Here is a 21,825-nt window from a genome sequence, read left to right as displayed (position 1 = left end):
CCACCTTTTTGCAGTTTCTTCAGTTTTAATCTACAGGTCATAACCAATAGATTGTGGTCAGAGTCCACACCTGCCCCTGGAATGTCTTACAATTTAAAATCCGGTTCCTAAATCTCTGTCTTACCATTATATAATCTATCTGAAACCTGTCAGTATCTCCAGGCTTCTTCCATGTATACAGCCTTCTTTTATGATTCTTGAACCAAGTGTTAGCTACGATTAAGTTGTGCTCTGTGCAAAATTCTACCAGGCGGCTTCCTCTTTCATTTCTTAGGCCCAATCCATATTCACCTTCTATGTTCCCTTCTCGCCCTTTTCCTACTACCGAATTCCAGTCACCCATAACTATTATATTTTCGTCACCCTTCACTATCTGAATAATTTCTTTTATTTCATCATACATTTCTTCAATTTCTTCGTCATCTGCAGAGCTAGTTGGCATATAAACTTGTACTACTGTAGCTGGCGTGGGCTTCATATCTATCTTGGCCACAATAATGCTTTCACTATGGTGTTTGGAGTAGCTTACCCACATTCCTATTTTCCTATTCATTATTAAACCTACTCCTGCATTACCCCTATTTGATTTTGTGTTTATAACCCTGTAGTCACCTGACCAAAAGTCTTGTTCCTCCTGCCACCGAACTTCACTAATTCCCACTATATCTAACTTTAACCTATCCATTTCCCTTTTTAAATTTTCTAACCTACCTGGCCGATTAAGGGATCTGACATCTAATTAGTTATTAGAGGAACTGTGAGTATTTTACATATGTGATGAACTGTTTTGACTGACAACACCCTGTTTACTTCTATTTGGAGCACTGTTATGTACTTGATCGTTCTTTTACTAATGCAGGCCTATCACAATTGGATTATTTTTAGATTAATGAATTGAGTCATATGTATTTATTTTACACCATTAACTACCTTTTAATATATTAACTGGGTTCCATACCATTCTTCCAGTTCCTCCTCACTTGTGTTTCGTATCATTATAAATGATGATGTTTTAGTAACCTATTTCACTTTGTTCCTTATAGTGGTGACGATACAGTGTTATACAAACATAGCTCCTTTCCACATTTCCCACCTTTCACTATTTATAAACAATGGAATCATACCTTACATATGTCTGATTGGCAATGCATATTTTCCTTCCTGTTAGTTAAATTTTCCTTCTTGTTAGTTTAACTGTGCACACAAAGAAGGGTTTAGGGTATTATTATTCACTTTTAACACAATTTTAGTACTGTTTCATGCCTATATTACTATCTCTAAGAGTAACGGTTTGTCACCTACACTATATATATATCCCACAGACTACTGATGTCTCAAATTATTTGTTTTATGTATGGTGTGTTGTATAGGGCCTGTAGGTGGCGTTGACGCAATGTCGAAACTAGTAGCCAAATAAATATGAAATCGTAAGTACAACTGGAGGAGTTTTATTTTAAATAAAAACTATAAAAAGTTTTCAACCACCTGGGGTAGGGAGGGACGGGACTGACAGTTGGCCACACGTGTAAGGAAGTTGGATCCTCTTCACTGCAGATCATCCACCGTTGTGTCAAACACTCAGACTAGAGGCTCTGACCATGCGGGAAGTTTCAGCTCTGGCACCATCACAGTGTTCTCTGCTTTGTAAGGAGGCTATGATTATGTTGGTACCTGATGACACTCTCTTCCCTGCCCCCAAACAGATTGGCTATAGTGTTGGGCTTCAAGCACTTAATGTGATTCACTCCCATAAAAAGTGCTTAAGATAGAACTGTAAAATGGGTGGAATGTGTGATACATTGAACAACTTTCCCCACACCACTGTAAAATTCTGAATAAACTTCAAATCAGACAAAATGTAATTTAGCTGAATGAACTGATGAAGAACAAAATCTGGCGAAATCCAAATGAGTAATAATAATCTACGTCCTACTGAAAAGACAGTATATCAACGAGGAGGCCATCCTATAGACAAAGTGAGAGAAAAAAATAGACAGTAGCAGTGCAGTACTGGAAGGAAGGAATACTGCAATGGCTTGGGGCCCCATGCTTGCCACCCATGTACACACTAATGAGTTGTGGGCACCTCGATGGAGAGGGGGAGACGAAGTACAAGGAGGCTGCAATGGGACTACAATGTGAATGGAGGAAAGAAGATTGTTGACAATGAGACAATTAGAGATAGAGAGCAGAAGGCTTGGAAAGGACAAAAATAAGGAAGGAATTCAGTTCAGCGGGTGCTCAGTCAGCTCCCCAAGGAATACAGCTGAGGCACCGTAACATGTTTAGTGCATTGATTGCAACAAAGACCAAAAAAGCATGCTATGCATTTTCACACAGGTAGCTCTTCAGAAGCTGGCTACTTCCTTAGTCATGCCTGTCCAAAAAGAAACCACTGTTATCAATTGCTCAGAGATGTAGTATAGTTACTTATCTCCAAAGGGGGAACAAATAAGCCAAGTTTGATCAAAATCTGAGATGGGCAAGAAAAAATACAAAGAATAATCCTATAGCCTCTCTTCAAGATGGACAAAATACTTCCACTTTTTGTTGGAGGCTTTCATCAAGCAAAGTTTCTTGGATCAGCCATTGGTTATCCACTCTTATGCTATTTTTTAAAGACACAGCTTCTGACACATGCCTGTATTCAGTATCTAGGATTTTTATCAGCAGCAGATCCATTGTGTAAGATTCCTCAGTTAATGTATTGTGTAAAATTCCTCAGTTAATGTTCAGAACAATCATTGCCCAGGATGCCTATCTTACTTGGCATCCAGAGAAATACTTTGGAGGTTCCTATATTATGAAGACCATACAAAATATTGTGAATCACGAAGACGAAGGGTTGAGTTGGAGAGCAAATTTCAACAGGCTTCAAACTACTGTGAGAACTAATGCACAGAAGAATATCTACGTGCAAAGGTTGTAGATGTGTGAGAGCTCTGTATTATTTCACCATGTAGATATTTTATATGGGAGGAAGTAGTGTTATTCATAAACATTTTATCATAAAAGCACAGCCAACTTTCTCATCATCACTGGAGCCGTCAGTACACAGAGTGTTTCAAAATTCCTATCACAGGCTTCTAGGGGTTGTAGGAGGATATTTAACAGGCAAAGTTTTGGTAAGGAACACTATATCTGGAAATTAACTGTCTGGATATGAAATAAGTATGACTGGATCACTTTCAAACCTTCCACATCACGGTACAGTACATAATGATAGAGTAGCACAACTCGTGTATCTAGAACATTTACTAGATTGCCTCAGGTCATTACACACCATCTTTGTCTGACTACAACAATAGCTGCACAAAAATGGTATGTTGGTTTGTGGATCATATGTATGAAAGCAGGCATCACAGATACACCTTGTGCAATGAACAGCAGTGTTGCCTCTTGGGGCAGCTCCTGTGAAGCATATAAGTCAGAGCTCATTGTCTCCATTGTGTGTGTACTGTGAAGGAAGAGATTTGAAAGTGATATGATGTTAAAACTTATTTTATATCCAAACGGTACATATCCAGACATGCAATTCTTTTCAAAACTTATCTACTAAGTCCCCTCTACAATTCCTAGAGGGCTGTAATAGAAACTGTGGAAACACTGTATATACACTGAAGTTTAAGTAGTTATGCAGGACCGAATAGAATCAGAGAGGTGAACATTAGCTTCTTAAAGATCCTTGAGGCCAGTGTTCGGTGCCTGATCTATGGGAATTTGGGAAGTCACATACTGACAACTACACCACAGTCATATTAACATCCATCGTCCTTCAGCATTGACAGTGACTGTGGAATGATGCACGTTCCAGTACTTGACCAAGGGTGACATGAATTCCTGCAGTGGCAGCTGGACTGCAAGCTATCTAGACGTAGATGCCAGAAAACCAATAGTGTGCTGCATCTGTGAAAGTGAAGTGCTACAATGTAGCAGTCAAAGCAAAAGGTACTATCAAATGAGTGCAAATGCACTAAAAACTTTTGAAAAGAATGATCTGACTCAGGAGTTTATTTAAATTTATATGTGTATTCTGGCATTTAACTAATTTGCTGTAATTTTATAATTTATGTTACATTCAGAAAATTTAAGCTGATAATGTCACATACCCCAGGAGGTACATACTGGTCACACATTACCACAAAGATAATTACTCTATTGTTCTGACATAAAAGTAGGGTATTCTGTTTATTATGTTATGTATGTATTTATCATGCCACATAAGTATGTCACATTTGGTTCAACTTAATGTCCCAAACTAGCATACAAATGTGCCACATTTAAGTGGAGGTGTGTAACGTTACGTGTATGTAGGTGAGATAATCGGCCGTCTAGAATTAGCAAGAGGTATGGTAAATTTCTTTGTGAAGAAGAACTGGCACTGACATTCACTGCACAATGATGACCAGCTGAAGTTTCAACCAATGGCCTACAAGATTACATAAATAAACTACTTTGTAAAGCCAATATTTATAAGGGGCAGTCAAATGAAAATGAGAAAGATGGAAAAAAATCAATAAACTGTTAATTATTTCAAAAGTAATCATCATAACTGTTAATACATTTACCCCACAGTGAGACAAGATGGTCAATGCCTTCACATAAAAATGCCTGTGGTTGCTTATGGAACCATGACTGTACCCAGGCATGCACCTCTTTGTCCGACGCAAATTGACAGCCATGAATGTCTTTCTTCAGGGCTCCAAACATATGGAAATCGCATGGTGAGAGATCAGGACTGTTCGTGGGATGCATAAGAGCTTCCCAGTCAAACTTCCGCAGCACAGTCGAAACAACCTTAGTAACATGTGAGTCATCTGGACACTTTGCACAAACAGAAGCATGCCATCAAGACCAAATGCTCAAGAATGTTGACAGACAGCATTATCATGTTGCAGGATAATGCCTGCCCACATGTTGCACAATTTTTTTCGACTACATTGCAGAAGTTTCATTGTGAAGCCCTTTAGCACCCTACATACAGCCTCAATCTCTCCCCCTGAGGGTTTCCATATTTTTGAACCCTGAAGAAAGATATTTGTGGCCTTCTATTTGCTTTTGATGAAGAAGTGCATGCCTGGGTATGATCATGGTCCCGTAGGCAACCGTAAACATTTTTCCATGAAGGCACTGTCTGTCTTGTCTCACCTCGGTATAGATGTGTTCACATGGAGATTAATTTTGAAATAATAAACAGTTTACTTACTTTTTTTCCATCTCTAATTTTCATTTTACTGTCTCTTATAAAAATACCAACAACAGCTGATTTGTGTAATGTTAATGTTGCAATTGTGCATTAAATCATTCATGGCAAGCTCACTTATAACAAAATGTTCTTTACATATTCCAAGCAGTTTATCCCAGACCACAAAGTCAGCATTATCCGGATTTGTTGTGAACTAATAATGATTTTAATGGAATATCAATGACTTTCCATACCATATTACAACCAGAAATGGAAATTATTCACCACTATGAACACCAATGATCTTGTGAGGTTCTCTAGACCTACTAATTATTATTATTATTATTATTATTATTATAGGAAATTTAATGTGAACAATGAGTACCACTATAACATGTTTCAACATAAAGTGAAACACATGATAAGAAAATATCAGTGTGCCTTCTCGAATAGGTGTGATAGTGTACAAAAAGTACGAAAAGATAAAAAATTTGGGCCGATAAGCATTGCTATGTCCACCTTATAACCCTGACCTACTACCTGATTTTCTTCTGTTCAGACCAGTTACAAAAATTATAACTCACCTCATATAGGATGTTTGTTCTGTAAAATGTGCTGACCAACAATCCCTTATGCACCACATTTTGAACAGCCGATAATAGGTATAGGAGAGAAATCATGTGTTGGTTGTAGGATGCAGCCAGTGTGTTGGTCCACGACACCATGATCTTTCTGGTTCCAGTCTTCAGCTAGATGTGACATGCACCATCTCCTCTCCTAATTCTTTTCAGACTTTGTTCTGACAAAACAATGTCTTTCCAAGACCACCATTGTTGGCTGATAGTCTATCATTCTTTGCTTGTCCTGGGTTCACCCAACTGTACTCCATACTCCATATTACAGGAAAATGAGTTTAAATACTGCATTTATTTCCAAATGGACTTTCTTTATATTTCCATATCATCAAACATCATGAGAAGGCCTACCGATACCTGTACAGTACAATTCAGAAATATTGACAACTGGAGTCAGAAAGTTCACTGGGTGATAGGATAAATATCTATATTCTGGAAAGAAGTGAGTTTCATTGTCTGTATATAACTTTTTCCACAGCCATCTGTTATTTGAATTATCAAATGTCCCTTGAAATTAAGAGGTGCTCTCTGTGTAGAGAATGCTTCATGTAAAGCCACATCCAGCAGGGTCAAATTATCGAGGCTAAAACAATACTTCCTCAATCAATATCAGAAGCAATTTACTGAGTTTCTTCCTCTCTTTCAGCCACACACCGTTATGGTGCATAATCTACCCATTGGTCTTTCTTACACAGTTTGTGAGAGCAACCTTACAGCAACTTTTTATGAAGATACTATACTCCCTGTGGGGGGGTGTCATAGTGACAGCCCTCTATGCGTCTGAATACAGTACTTGTGACTATATGTGGTAAAAAGATCCAGGAGGATTCATTTCAACTCTTTACACAACTGACATAAATAATAGTATCTAGTCCAGGGACTGCAAACTTATCAACAGACAGGATGTTTTCCAATACTCACAAACGGTAAGGCCAACTTCATTCATCTTTGTTGTTGAAATTGTCTAATGTCTGCAGCTTCTTTGTAATCTAACGTAGTGTTACCTTTGCTGCCAACATATATTATGTTATTAAAGTAATCAGTTATTTACTGGCCTATGTCAGATACATTAGTTAAAAAGCAATCCTATTGTTTTACTTGTGTTTATGTCCTTCAAAGAACATTTAAAAAGACATCATCGTTTTGCTGAGGCATTATTTGCCACTATTGGCCAATTTTAAACCCACTGTCATTTTTAAGGACATAACAGCATTCGCATGACCAAATGTACATAACTATTAGCAGTTTCAAGATCAAGTCAAAATGAAAGACAAAAATGCTGAGGCATATTCCAATCACATGACAGACTCAACTGGATAAGTCACATTACATAACAATCATAATTGTGGTCACTCCTGCCAAACAGTACAGCACATATATATTTTTGTGAGTCTAGGCTGCCAACTGATATAGATTTATTTGCAAAAGATCAATACTTGCCACTCTTGCACTCTCTTTCAGCTGATGTGTAACTATTAAAGGAGTCCACAAACTTTTGCGGTAATCTATAACTGATCTCTCTAATTATTTGTCAAACTTTCACCCTTGTGACCAAGAAAGGCTATTAGGTTTTCTATAATGGTCTGGACTTGAACCTTCACATTATTGACCATCACTGAAGATCAGGACTTATAATTCTACCAAAAAGCAAGCTTCCTCTTTAGTTGTCTAAAGGTCTGTGGCATGGTTGATCAAATTTCTAATGTGAGCGATTCAATCCTGTCAAGCAGGCTGTATAATGCGTAGTTTGCTCTGCTGAATGCCCATTTTTGCATCTTCCTTTTGAGGTCTTTTCTGGCTGAAAAGGGCATTTTTAATAAGTAGGCCCCCATAGATTTAATTAGACTACTTTCTTCATCATTCGTCATGAGTGGGAAATACACTGTGTGTTCAATGATTTTCATTGAAGCATAGGTGACTACAGCTACTGACAGCAAGTTGATGGTGAGTGGGATAAGTAAGATGTGATGAGTATTGCTAATGAATAATGGGATGAATCTTTAGTCCTACTGCTATAATGTCTTCTTGCCTGTGGAAGGCATAGACTTGTACTGACGGTAAATCAGAGTATCAGTTTTATATCCTATAGATACAGGCAAAGGGCTTTTTTTTCTTCCTTTCTTTCCCTTTAAAAAAGTTTGAGCTCTTCCAGAAGAGTTCTGAATCTATTCACATTTAAACAAAGTATAATAGCTTTCAATCAGTGAGGCTTTTATTTTTGCTTTTTCTCTCTGCTGTGGTGATTTGCAGCCTATGATGGAGGAAAAAGCAGTTGATTTTTTATTTTTTTATTGTCTTCATTACTGATCAGTGGAAGTAATCTGAGGTTCAATGGTTTCAATGTGATTTGATTAGGGTTTGAACAATTTATTGATGTTGTCTTGTTTTTACTTAGAAGAGGCGATGTTTGTGTGAATGGGGGTGCTGACTTTTTATGTGTTTGAAACAGAATATTATCTCTGAGTGTCACTGGTGTACTTGCTGTTGGCTTCAGGGCAGTTGGGGGATTACAGACAAGAGCAGCTAGGAGTATACATATTCATATGAGTTTATATTTGGTTGATTATTGGGTGAAAGGCTTTCAAGAACTTTTGCCTAAGAGGTGGCAAATGCTGAAGGCTGCAGCATTGGAGGTTTTCTTAGTATCATCACGGGGCATTCTCCCTGCCACTTCCAGTTTTTGAATTTTCCTTCTTCTCTGTGTAAGAACAGCAGCCACAGATCTGTATTGGATGACCACATAAGCAATTTACACATTTTGGCAGATCAGTATATGATTCTTCTTCTTCGTGAATCTCTGAACCACATGTATCACATATAGATTGACTCTTACAAACAACAGCTGTAGCCCAAACTTTTGCCATTTAAAGTGTCTCATAGAGGTGGGTATATCAAGTCTAATTATGAGGTAGATAAACACCATTCATAGTACTGCATCAGGTAGGATACTGTTTCAAAGCCATTTGACTCCTTTCACAAGTCCAGCAATTGTGTCCAAACATTCGTGATTACAGAAAGGGAAGACCTCTTCAGAGAATGTCTGCTCTACTGATTTACTATAGCTGGAATAAGATAACTGATTGGCAGATGTCAGTGTGAAGAGGAGTTTGCTGGCTACTACACAGGGTGCCACATTGTCCAGTGATTGATACAAAACACCCACAAAAATAAGAGAGATGCAGCACATGGTTCAGCACAGCCTCCAGGTCCCTACAATTTACAAAATACCTCATCAGTACAGAAGCACAAAATACCTCATCAGTACAGAAGCAACATTCAACCTACATAGTTTACAAATGCTATGCCGAACACCAGCATCACAGTAAAACTATTGAGCACATTGTCATGAATAAATATCAAATTATGTCTGATGAGATAAAAATTTTATCCCGGCTTCAACTTGTTGGGACTGTTATCAAAGAAATGGAAGAAATCAGAGTGCAAGACAACTTTAGCCAGGACATTCGCTACTATTTTGGTAATGTATAAAAAATGGTCTCATGACTTGGAAAGGCCATAAAAATAAATAAATAAAAATAAAAAGTTGTTCAATTCCTAAAGTTCCAACCAGTCATCAGACCTGACCCATGATGTAACTGTGTTGTGTTATGTGCGGATTTCTTTGAAATGGAGTGTTCTCGAAGAGGCCATTTATTAGTGTGCTGGCGTAAGCACACCATGTGGCAAAGAGGTTAAGAGCCGATAGATAGAGGCCAAAAACAGACTCGCAGGAAATGTGCCGCCAATGCCCTTTCGGTGGCCGGTATTTAGATAGCTGCCACGGATCGAGACTGGCGCACTGAATAAGTTCCAGTGTCATCAGTCGTAGCCCAGCGGGAATCGCAGTAGCAGTTAGCACCGCCACTAACTCAGAGACAAGCAGCACATAACAATCATAATAGTGTATGTAGTGGGCTTTGTACTTCACCAGTAGTGAGGCTAACATGGACTTTACAGAAGAGCTTGTACCACACTAAATATCTTGAGTTAAGTAAACTTTCCATTCTTATGAGTAAAGAACTCAGTTACTAAAGAGGGTACTGGCCACCAAACAACATCCTCTCCTTACTTCCCATTGTACAGCTCTGTAGAGACAACGAGATGACATAAAAATTAGTACTTTATGGCACTCTCTTGGGCTGAATGTATGTTTCAAAATTGCTTTCGAGTGGCATTATTGAGTGACTGGACTGGTGTAGTGTTGTTTGTTCAGGCTTTGCGTGTTACTTGTATGCGTAATATTGTAATTCAGTGTTTGGGGCTTTGTTAGTGAGTTACTGTAATGTCAATATTTATTGGCTACCAATTTGTTTTTGGCATTGGACATGTTGGTTCGGCATGCTGTTAATGGTTGGAGATTTAATTTTTGCTTTATATTTGTTGTTACTAGAAAATCCACTAATCTTTTGCTGCATGGCAATGTGTAATGATAAGATGACAAAGACAAAAGTCCTCATGTTCTATGGTCTAGTTGCCAATTATGTTAAGTTCCATTTTTGCGGGTAATTTATAAAATTAACCAAAGTTTGTGTGTTTTGGATCAGGGATGAATGTACGTGCTGTTGTCACTATGAAAATGTCTGGCAATCTATTCGGATGGGTTCTGTTACACCATCACTGAATAAGGCTGTAAATAGTAATACAAAGAAAGGCAGGAAGATCTTTCTGTTTAGCAAGACCAACAAGAAACAGATTTCAGATTACCTGAGCTGTTAGCAAAAACTATCATCTCCTGCACTAACAACATTGATTATTAATGGCAAAAGTTCACGACCATTGTACAATATGCTTTAGACAGGTATATGCCACACAAAGTTATTAGGGATGGAAAAGACCTGCAGTGGTTCAACAGCTGTGTTAAAACTGCTATAAAACTGCTATAAAAGCAAAGAGAGCTTCACTGTAAATTTAAACATAGCCAAAGCCTCACAGAGAAACACTAAACAAAGCCAAAATTTGCATAAGGAGAGTCTGAAAGTAAAATTCTATCTGTGGGCTCGACAGAAAATCAGTAAATGGATCGAAGCCACTTGTACAGGCACTCTGTGACCATAATGATGTTGAAATGGAGGATGTCACAGAAAAGGCTGAAATACTAAACCTCTTTTTCCAAAACTGTTTCACAGAGGAGGGGCGTACTGTAGTGCCTACTTTATATTGTTGCATGAATGACAAAATGGCCAATATCAAAGCAAGTGACCATGGGGCAAGAAAGCAGCTGAAATCATTCAATTGAGGGAAGGCATCTGGATGTGAGAGAATACCAGTATGATTGTACAGGGTGTTTCAAAAATGACCGGTATATTTGAAACGGCAATACAAACTAAACAAGCAGCGATAGAAATACACCGTTTGTTGCAATATGCTTGGGACAACAGTACATTTTCAGGCAGACAAACTTTCGAAATTACAGTAGTTACAATTGTCAACAACAGATGGCGCTGCGGTCTGGGAAACACTATAGTACGATATTTTCCACATATCCACCATGCGTAGCAATAATATGGTGAAGTCTCTGAATGAAATTACCCGAAACCTTTGACAACGTGTCTGGCGGAATGGCTTCACATGCAGATGAGATGTACTGCTTCAGCTGTTCAATTGTTTCTGGATTCTGACGGTACACCTGATCTTTCAAGTGTCCCCACAGAAAGAAGTCACAGGGGTTCATGTCTGGCGAATAGGGAGGCCAATCCACTCCGCCTCCTGTACGTTTCGGATAGCCCACAGCAATCACACGATCATCGAAATATTCATTCAGGAAATTAAAGACGTCGGTCGTGCGATGTGGCCGGGCACCATCTTGCATAAACCACGAGGTGTTCGCAGTGTCGTCTAAGGCAGTTTGTACTGCCACAAATTCACGAAGAATGTCCAGATTGCGTGATGCAGTAATCGTTTCGGATCTGAAAAATGGGCCAATGATTCCTTTGGAAGAAATGGCGGCCCAGACCAGTACTTTTTGAGGATGCAGGGACGATGGGACTGCAACATGGGGCTTTTCAGTTCCCCATATGCGCCAGTTCTGTTTATTGACAAAGCCGTCCAGGTAAAAATAAGCTTCGTCAGTAAACCAAATGCTGCCCACATGCATATCGCCGTCATCAATCCTGTGCACTATATCATTAGCGAATGTCTCTCGTGCAGCAATGGTAGCGGCGCTGAGGGGTTGCCGCATTTGAATTTTGTATGGATAGAGGTGTAAACTCTGGTGCATGAGACGATACGTTTACGTTGGCATCATTTGGGCCGCAGCTGCAACACAGCGAACGGAAACCCGAGGCCTCTGTTGGATCACCTGCTGCACTAGCTGCGCGTTCCCTCTGTGGTTGCCGTACGCGGTCGCCCTACCTTTCCAGCACGTTCATCCGTCACGTTCCCAGTCCGTTGAAATTTTTCAAACAGATCCTTTATTGTATCGCTTTTCGGTCCTTTGGTTACATTAAACCTCCGTTGAAAACTTCGTCTTGTTGCAACAACACTGTTTTCTAGGCGGTGGAATTCCAACACCAGAAAAATCCTCTGTTCTAAGGAATAAACCATGTTGTCCACAGCACACTTGCACGTTGTGAACAGCACACGCTCACAGCAGAAAGACGACGTACAGAATGGCGCACCCACAGACTGCGTTGTCTTCTATATCTTTCACATCACTTGCAGCGCCATCTGTTGTTGAAAATTGTAACTACTGTAATTTCGAAAGTTTGTCAGCCTGAAAATGTTCTGTTGTCTCAAGCATATTGCAACAAACGGTGTATTTCTATCGCTGCTCGTTTAGTTTTTATTGCCGTTTCAAATATACCGGTCATTTTTGAAACACCCTGTATATACAGTATACGAAAGAACTTGCCACCCTTCTAGCAGCAGTGTACTGGGGGTCTTTGGAGGAGCAAAGTGTTCTCAACGATTATAAAAAAAAGCATAAGTTATTCACGTTTTCACGAAGGATCTCTGACATCAGTCAGTTGTAGAATTTTGGAACATGTTTTATGCTTGTGTATTATGACATTTCTGAAGGCCAATAATCTCCTCTGTAGGAACCAACACTGATTCAAAAAATAACACCGTGTGAAACCCAGCTCATTCTGTTCGTCTACAAGACCCAGAAAGTAGTTGATACAGGCAACCAGGAGGGTGTTGTGCCCCTTGACTTCCGGAATGCATTCAACACAGTTCAGCACGGCTGCCTAACGAACAAAATATGAGCGTATGAAATCAGATACACTGTGGGACTGGATTGAAGAGTTTATAGTAAATAGAACACAACATGTAATTTTGAACAGAGAGAAGTCTTCAGACGTAAAAGTAACTTCTGGTGTGCCCCAGGGGAATGTTATAGTACCATTACTTTTCACAATATATATAAATGACCTAGGAGGTAATGCCAGAAGTTCCACAAGGCTTTTCGCAGATGATGCTGCTGTATTCAGAAAAGTTGCAAGACTACAAAATTGTAGTGAAATGCAGAAAGACCTACAGAGGATTGATGCTTGGTGCAAGAAGTGGCAACTGATCTTCAATATAAACAAATGTAACACACTGGGAATACATATACAGAAAGACCCATTATTGTATGATTACACGGATGCAGAACGATCACTGGAAGCAGTTAGGCATACTACCATAAAATATCTAGGGGTATGCAGACAAAGCAATATGAAGTAGTATGATCACATAAAATTAACTGCAGGTAAGGCAGATGCCAGACAGATTCATTGCAACAATCCTCAGGAAATAGTCATCAACAAAGGAAGTAGTTTACAAAACACTCGTTTGACCAATACTTGAACACTGTTCATCAGTATGAGATCCATACAAATAAGACTGATAGAGGAAATAGAAAAGACCCAAAGAACAACAGTACATTTCATTACAGTTTCATTTGTTGTTGTTGTTGTGGTCTTCAGTCCTGAGACTGGTTTGATGCAGCTCTCCATGCTACTCTATCCTGTGCAAGCTTCTTCATCTCCCAGTACCTACTGCAACCTACATCCTTCTGAATCTGTTTAGTGTATTCATCTCTTAGTCTCCCTCTACGATTTTTACCCTCCACACTGCCCTCCAATACTAAATTGGTGATCCCTTGATACCTCAGAACATGTCCTACCAATCGATCCCTTCTTCTAGTCAAGTTGTGCCACAAACTTCTCTTCTCTCCAATCCTATTCAATACCTCCTCATTAGTTATGTGATCTACACATCTAATCTTCAGCATTCTTCTGTAGCACCACATTTCGAAAGCTTCTATTCTCTTCATGTCCAAACTAGTTATCGTCCATGTTTCACTTCCATACATGACTACACTCCATACAAATACTTTCAGGAACGACTTCCTGACATTTAAATCTATACTCGATGTTAACAAATTTCTCTTCTTCAGAAACGCTTTCCTTGCCATTGCCAGTCTACATTTTATATCCTCTCTACTTTGACCATCATCGGTTATTTTGCTCCCCAAATAGCAAAACTCCTTTACTACTTTAAGTGACTCATTTCCTAATCTAATTCCCTCAGCATCACCCGACTTAATTCGACTACATTCCATTATTCTCTTTTTGCTTTTGTTGATGTTCATCTTATATCCTCCTATCAAGACACTATTCATTCCGTTCAATTGCTCTTCCAAGTCCTTTGCTGTCTCTGACAGAATTACAATGTCATCGGCGAACCTCAAAGTTTTTATTTTTCCCCATGGATTTTAATACCTACTCCGAATTTTTCTTTTGTTTCCTTCACTGCTTGCTCAATATATAGATTGAATGACATCGGGGATAGGCTACAATCCTGTCTCACTCCCTTCCCAACCACTGCTTCCATTTCAAGCCCCTCGACTGTTAGAACTGCCATCTGGTTTATGTACAAATTGTAAATAGCCTTTCGCTCCCTGTATTTTACCCCTGCCACCTTCAGAATTTGAAAGAGAGTATTCCAGTCAACATTGTCAAAAGCTTTTTCTATGTCTACAAATGCTACTGTAGGTTTGTCTTTCCTTAATCTAGCTTCTAAGATAAGTCGTAGAGTCAGTATTGCGTCACGTGTTCCAATATTTCTACGGAATCCAAACTGATCTTCCCCGAGGTCGGCTTCTACCAGTTTTTCCATTCGCCTGTAAAGAATTCGCGTTAGTATTTTGCATCCGTAACTTATTAAACTGATAGTTTGGTAATTTTCACATCTGTCAGCACCTGCTTTCTTTGGCATTGGAATTATTATATTCTTCTTGAAGTCTGAGGGTATTTTGCCTGTCTCATACATCTTGCTCGCCAGATGGTAGAGTTTTGTCAGGACCGGCTCACCCAAGACTGTCAGTAGTTCCAATGGAATGTTGTCTACTCCGGGGGCCATGTTTCGACTCAGGTCTTTCAGTGCTCTGTCAAACTCTTGACGCAGTATCATATCTCCCATTTCATCTTCATCTACATCCTCTTTCATTTCCATAATATTGTCCTCAAGTACATTCAATATCTCTTCTGTTACCAAAGAATTTCTACTATCCCTCATCTTTTTACCTACTTGATCCGCTGCTGCCTTCACTACTTCATCCCTCAAAGCTACCCATTCTTCTTCTACTGTATTTCTTTCCCCCATTCCTGTCAATTGTTCCCTTATGCTCTCCCTGAAACTCTGTACAACCTCTGGTTCTTTCAGTTTATCCAGGTCCCATCTCCTTAAATTCCCACCTTTTTGCAGTTTCTTCAGTTTTAATCTACGGTTCATAACCAATAGATTGTGGTCAGAGTCCACATCTGCCCCTGGAAATGTCTTACAATTTAAAATTTGGTTCGTAAATCACTGTCTTACCATTATATAATGTATCTGATACCTTCTAGTATCTCCAGGCTTCTTCCATGTATACAACCTTCTCTTATGATTTAGTGTTAGCTATGATTAAGTTATGCTCTGTGCAAAATTCTACCAGGCGGCTTCCTCTTTCATTTCTTCCCCCCAATCTATATTCACCTACTACATTTCCTTCTCTCTCTTTTCCTACTACCGAATTCCAGTCACCCATGACTATTAAATTTTCATCTCCCTTCACTATCTGAATAATTTTTTATTTCATCATACATTTCATCAATTTCTTCATCATCTGGAGAGCTAGTTGGCATATAAACTTGTACTACTGTAGTAGGTATGGGCTTCGTGTCTATCTTGGCCACAATAATACGTTCACTATGCTGTTTGTAGCAGCTTACCCGCATTCCTATTTTTCTATTCATTATTAAACCGACTCCTGCATTACCCCTATTTGACTTTGTATTCATAACCCTGTAGTCACCTGACCAAAAGTCTTGTTCCTCCTGCCACTGAACTTCACTAATTCCCACTATATCTAACTTTAACCTATCCATTTCCCTTTTTAAATTTTCTAACCTACCTGCCCGATTAAGGACTCCTCCTGAGTAGTCCCCGCCCGGAGACCCGAATGGGGGACTATTTTACCTGCAGAATATTTTACCGAAGAGGACGCCATCATCATTTAACCATACAGTAAAGCTGCATGCCCTCGGGAAAAATTACGGCTGTAGTTTCCCCTTGCTTTCAGCCGTTCGCAGTACCAGCACAGCAAGGTCGTTTTGGTTAGTTTCATTTAGTAAGCATTAAAGCACTGTGGATCTGTTCAGCCAACTCCAGTGGCAGGCGCTGCAAGAGAAATGCCCTGCATCACAGTATGGTTTATTGTTTAAGATCCGAGAGCGTATATCTCTAGAAGAGACAACAAATGTATTGTTTCCTCCTACATATATCTTGTGAAAAAAAATCATGAAAATAAAACTAGAGCGATTCAAGCCCACATGGAAGCTTACAATCAATAGTTCTTCCCACAAACTATTTGCGACTGGAACAGGAAAAGGAGGGTAGTGACAGTGGTATACCCAACAACCTCCACCATATACTGCAAGGTGGCTTGCCGAGTACTGCTGTACCTAAGTCTAGGCTGAGCATTCCTGACACTGTTTTGTTTACTTATGATCGTTATTGTTTTGTTTTTAGTGTGTGTACGGGTGGAGGGGTCTTTGTTTGCATTAATTTTGTGGATTTTTTCTAAAGTTGGCTTTCTGGATTTTCGAATGAGTTTTAGTCTGGGTATGTGTTTTATGTTAGTAATGGCATTAATTTTGTTTGACCCCACCCAAAACCCTCCTAATTCCCGCAGTTCTCTGGTTAGTATCTTGTTCTTCGTATTACTTTGGTTAAATTTTGTGTAATGGGATTGTTTTTGCCTATTTGCATCTTCAATGTATGATGTCATTGCAGTCATATTGTACAAGGATGAAATGACAGTGTCCACCATCTCGATGACATCATAGGTCAAAGCTGACAGCTTTTATCAGCTGCTTCAGTTATCCCATTTCTTCTTGACCGGTGTACAGTGGATACACATGTTAACTTTGTGACATTAAGTCATCTGGTGTGCCATAACGGATAATTGCATGAATACTGTATGCAGGTACCACACAAGATGGCAAATCTACTGTTTCCCATTCTTTACCACCCTTTGTTTTACCTCTAATGACCTTGATATCAGCTGGATACTAAATCACCAGGTGTGTGGTTCTTCTCCATTTTTACAACAAATGCCTACCTCTGAAGAAAAACAAATATTGTTTGAAAGAATATCTATGATTATAAGAATATTTATCTTAGTAGAAAATGAATAAACCTAGATTTGAGACACTCAGACTACACAAATTAATGAAAAGTTAACACAAAGGCACTTGTCTTTCCAATGTATTACCATTACATTTCTGGTGCCTCCTTAGTTCTCACTAAATCCATGAATATTTTGTACATACATTGATAATAAGATTGCAAGTGATATCACTCCCAATAAAAAGTATGTACAGTGCATTTAAGCAAAAATAATATGTTCTTTAAGCACTTAACTTTTCAAGCACCTGATGTGCTGTTTGGGTTTCAACAGGAATGATATTCCTGTCTTCAATAATTCTGTAGGTCTCCAGAAATTCTTTCTGATATTTTCTAAATGAAAAGTGATGTCATGTGGAGAATGAGATACATCTTCTACTAATTGCAGTAGTAACACTCTGAATATTCAGACCTGTCAGCTTGCAGCCATTGTGAATAGGATTTGTAGGGATTCACTTGTTCAGTGGGAGTTGGTACCAACAAATAGGTAAGCAAAACTACAGACAGTTGGTTTGTTCCTGAGATTTACAGCCTACCCAGGTTCCTCATACCAACAACCAAAAGTCTGTCTTAATAGAACCCTGGATCCTGAATGAATTTTCAGTCTGCAGCAGAGTGTGCACACATCTGAAAGTTCCTGGTAAATCAAAACTGTGTCCCAGACTGGGATTTGAACACGGGACCTACGCCTGTCACATGAAAGTGCTCTACTGACTGAGCCATCAAACCACAATTTGCAAATTGCCCTGACAACCATTGTTCACCTCCTGATCCAGCACATAGTTTTGATCTGCTAGGAAGTTTCAGAACCCTGGGTATTTGGATAATCGGATACAAGTATATTGCAGCAGCACTTGCCACAGTGGCTAGACATTTGTGATTCTTTTTATAACACTGCATCCCCTTTCTGATCGTCAATGGCATACTCACCAAGCTGATGGTTAATACAGCCAACTGTGATGAACAACATTCTACTGGTAGTGCCTGTTTATGGCCAAACTTACAGAGAGTGTTTTTTTACTTCACTAAGATGCATTTGCAAAATGTGTGCAATACACATTCCACTTTTGCAGCAGGGCAGCTACTTGATTGATGATTCTGTTATTAAGTATGCAGTTAGATTTGTAATGCACTACTAGCTTTGGGTGGCATACTAATCATCAGCAAGTGGTGTGACATGTATCTGACGCACCACAGAACTATATCTAAGAGATAAGGGGTCGACAGAAGCGTCCGATCCAACACGTCGGCTTTGACGCGTGACGTAAGGGTGTTGTGTGTGACGTCATGACGGCGCGGAGTTTGGTTTGAGTGTGGCTGTCTCCAGTTCTGTTTTATGTTATTTTATTTACTTTTCTGATCTGTTCGTTCTATCTTGTGAGATTTTTTTTATTTAAAAACACTTATTACTTATTTTAATTATCTGTTTCCTCGAATTTCTGTTTTAGTTTATTATATTTATCTTTCTGATCTGTTCGTTCTATCCCGTGAGATTTCTTTTTTAAAAAGACAAAAAACACTAATCAGCTACTGAAGCATCTTTATCTTCTATGGGTTGCAGGGGTTACGACCCCTGGGGAGGTGGGTGGGTATTCATGCATGGCTGTCTTCACTTACACGTTGTAGCTACGCAAGGCGTCTAAATTTGTTTATATTTAGTTTGCCCCCCACCCAAAACACCCCATTTCCCGCGCTTGTCCCGTTAGTGTCATTAGGCTTCTTGTGGAAAGTGTGTGTGTTTGTTTTTGTTTCCGCCATATTTGTGACGTCATGGGTCAAAGCAGATGGGTGGGATCGGACGCTTCCGTATTTCCGAGATAAGAATATTAGCAATCCCTTCCCCTGCTGGTGAAGAAAGATCAGTTTGTCTTATATTAACTGGATCATTATCTCCGCTGGTTACACTTGTTGCAATGCATGTAGAGCACTAAGGGAATTGGAGCACACGCGATTCTTTTTGTTCTGAAGACACATCATCTGCTCTAGTGCCTTCAGGATCACATGAAACTCTGCAGTAAATAGGTTGTATTAATTCAGACCACAAATCCTGATGAAACAACATGGAATATGACTGAACAACCTGACGATGTCAATCCATTTTGAGCCAACAGCATACACTATATTAAAACTGTGATGCCCACCTAAAATAAGTATCTGCATCTGTAGGAGCCAATGTGGAGATCTCTCCTACATTGCCTTAAAATGTTAAAATCAGCCACATTTACTTCTGAAAGGCAGTGCTTTGTAAAAGTACCTTAGGGCCTTGTTGATCACTGTCTATTATTAAAAAATCCTTCCTCTGGTTGGCAAGCAACAGTACAATATGCAGGTGTCTGCAGCACGGATAATGTTTTACAGGCCCCCAGCATTAGGAGTCACCATCTGATGTTAGTCCGCAGCTTGTGGTCTCGCGGTAGCATTCTCGCTTCCCGGCGGGGTCAGGGATTTTCACCTGCCTCGAGATGACTGGGTGGTGGTGTGTTGTTTTCATCATCATCATCATTCATTCCCATTACGGTCGGAGGAAGGCAATGGCAAGCCACCTCCACTAGGATCTTGCCTAGTACGGTGATGCAGGACTCCCGCATCATACCCTACACTCTGTTATGGAGTATAGGACTTCATCAGTATCTGAGGTTAAGTGGCAGATCACCAGCCTTAGCACAGGGACTTGGTATGGAGCTGGCTGTAAAGGCTCATTGTAAAGGGACACAGAGCTCTTTTACTGTGTGTAATAAACAGATCTCAAAAATTTTCCTTATCACATACAATAAGAGGCTGTCACGTATAAGTCCAGCACCACATGCAGGCCCTTCAGCCAAGTTATCATTATCTGAGGTAGAAAATTTCTCAAACACATTGTGACACTTTATTTCTTCAATACAGGAGCTAACACAATGACAACTGATGTCATAATGCGTTTAGCTGCTGACTCCGGGGGGAGGGGGGGAGTGGGAGCAAACTGCGCCTAAAAAGTAACCTGCTTCATCACATACCATTCAAAAATCGCATGCTTGTCGAAAACCACTCTTGATTCAAATGCGTTTCACGTGATGAAACGGCAGAAGTACACGTAAACTGGCTCAACACGAAAGAAACGAGAAATAAAATCAACAAACAGTTACCCCAACAATTTCGCTGATTACATACCTTTCATGATGGAATTATGACGCAATCAAAATGAAGTGGTAATTTCAAAATTATGCTTTACCTGCGGCTAGAATGTTATATCAGACCCCCTGAAATTTCGGTCGGTTTATAACTCAATTTGCTACCATGAAAAATCCCTTCCCTGAAACAAGCACATTTGCTGAACGAGACACCTCGCTAAGTACATTACGAGGTTGCGGGCAGCGCAAATTTTAAGTATCTTCTATATTTAGCAGCTCCATGCAATCGTATAATAAGGGCATCATTTTTATAAAATCGGGAATTTAAATTATATATACGTTTACGACAGTGCTAAAAAGGAAAGGATGCTTCCACTACACGCATCGTTACTGCACAACAATACTCTTTTCGCAATGAAGATGTTTAATCAGTCACGAACAAAATTCCGATTCAAACAATACCAATACAATATATATTAATACATGATTTCTGAAACAATGACAGTAGCGCGCTATGCTTTTTTATTATAGTAGTTATGTGCACAATCATCAGTATTACACTATCATTTTGTTTCTTACCTTACAGCTGAACTGTCCCTATCGTATTGTTAAACACGTAATATCAACAAGAACACTGCAATCGAACAACACACACCCACCAACACATATTTACCGCAAATCTCAAAGTGCATTATAAATATGCTACGCAAAGAGATTCTCCTTCGGTGCAAGAATTTACTTGTGTCTACGTATAGCAAATCTTGATGCCGATCGACTTGCGCTCAGATTTGCGATTCCTGGTGGCAGGCAGCGAAAGCTTGCATCACCTTTAGGACAAGGAACTGTTTGATTCATTCCGCGCGAAATTCAAAGTTCTTAATTACTTAAGTTTTTATACTCGTGAAAGTTGTCACAGAGTTCAGAACGTGTCGAAGTATCTAAGGCGCTTACGCAGCTTTTAGGACCTACAGTTTACTTTACAAAAAAAGTCCTCGAAAATATACCCCACAGCTAAAAACGAAATAAAGTTTAAATTCTTCCCAAACAACAAGTAATTTTTCACGAGATAAAAAGATCACTGAAAGATGAAGCACAGGCTGCAAAGTGGGGAGGGATTATAAGGTGTTCTAGAGGGATGGTAGGTGCATCCTGAGTGAGGTCGCCAGAGAGCGACGAGGCGGGTTTCAATCGATTAACAGATATCGTCTGACGTTCACTGCTAAATAGTATGTCGAAGGTGTTC

General features: G+C 39.5%; 1 protein-coding gene across 4 annotated transcripts in view; it reads right to left on the bottom strand.

Annotated features, from left to right (window-relative positions):
- LOC124721165 (presequence protease, mitochondrial) overlaps positions 1–21,295 on the bottom strand; it is a 98,490-nt gene extending 77,195 nt beyond the window's left edge. For 3 of the 4 annotated variants that reach the window (XM_047246002.1, XM_047245999.1, XM_047245998.1), the window contains exon 1: positions 21,162–21,295. The gene's annotated coding sequence lies outside the window, so the exon portion shown is untranslated. The remainder of the gene's footprint in view (positions 1–21,161) is intronic. The other variant, XM_047246001.1, reaches the window with a different exon arrangement.
- Between the last annotated feature and the right edge of the window lie 530 nt (positions 21,296–21,825).

Source organism: Schistocerca piceifrons, chromosome X, assembly GCF_021461385.2.
Source record: "Schistocerca piceifrons isolate TAMUIC-IGC-003096 chromosome X, iqSchPice1.1, whole genome shotgun sequence".
NCBI classification, from domain to species: Eukaryota; Metazoa; Arthropoda; class Insecta; order Orthoptera; family Acrididae; genus Schistocerca; species Schistocerca piceifrons.
The sequence above is the reverse complement of the archived record's forward strand: the minus strand, read 5'-3'. Positions and strand labels throughout refer to the sequence as shown.